The 747-nt window shown below is 47.7% G+C and overlaps 1 protein-coding gene across 5 annotated transcripts in view; it reads right to left on the bottom strand.

The window, feature by feature from the left end:
• Positions 1-747, bottom strand: part of LOC108750089 (GATA-binding factor C-like) — a 97,135-nt gene that overhangs the window by 16,496 nt on the left and 79,892 nt on the right. The window lies entirely within an intron of this gene.

Genomic DNA, 747 nt, shown 5'->3' with positions numbered 1-747 from the left:
AGAGAGAGAGAGAGAGAGAGAGAGAGAGAGAGAGAGAGAGAGAGCGACAGTCCAACGTATAACGTCGCGCATCGCGGATTTGAGAATATCGTTTTCAATGAAAGAGAAAAGGAAAAAAATAACAACACTCTCCCCGCTGCAGGTCTCCCCCTTCCGTCTCGATTACGTTTATCGCGTTCCCCTCCCCTTCGTCGCCGCGGCACTCGCTTCCGGCGCTTCCGGTGTCACACGCCGTTGAGCACGCTCCACCCCCTTCCAGACGGCTTCCTATGTATGTGTGTAAGGACCACGTCCGGCAAACCAGAAAGCATCCTAATTGTTGGTACAACACCGGTATTTCCCCTCCGCGGCGCTGCTTTCATTGTCTCTCGAGGGAACCATTCGTGTGTGTGTGTGTGTGTGTGTATTTGCAAACGGCCACCCGCGTGGTTGCTTCCGACGGGAATAACATTAGGCTTATTCTTGCTTGAATGCTGCGTTGCTTGAAATCCATCAAAATTTGTGCGGAACCTCGAACGAAATAAACATATATTCGAGAGTTGAAGAGAAAGAGAGCGGAGATACCGACCGAGTGTGCAAGCAACACGACCTATTATAGCGAAGAGGATACAAAGATTTCTTCGCGAATCGTTTATGTCTCGTTTATATTTCAGATTTATAAGATCGCTGATAAAATATTGATGGTCACTGTGTGCGAATAAAACTGCGCTTTGATTTATCGATCGGATAATATAACAAGGAAAACGG

Source organism: Trachymyrmex septentrionalis, unplaced genomic scaffold (assembly GCF_001594115.1).
Source record: "Trachymyrmex septentrionalis isolate Tsep2-gDNA-1 unplaced genomic scaffold, Tsep1.0 scaffold32, whole genome shotgun sequence".
NCBI lineage: Eukaryota > Metazoa > Arthropoda > Insecta > Hymenoptera > Formicidae > Trachymyrmex > Trachymyrmex septentrionalis.
The sequence above is the reverse complement of the archived record's forward strand: the minus strand, read 5'-3'. Positions and strand labels throughout refer to the sequence as shown.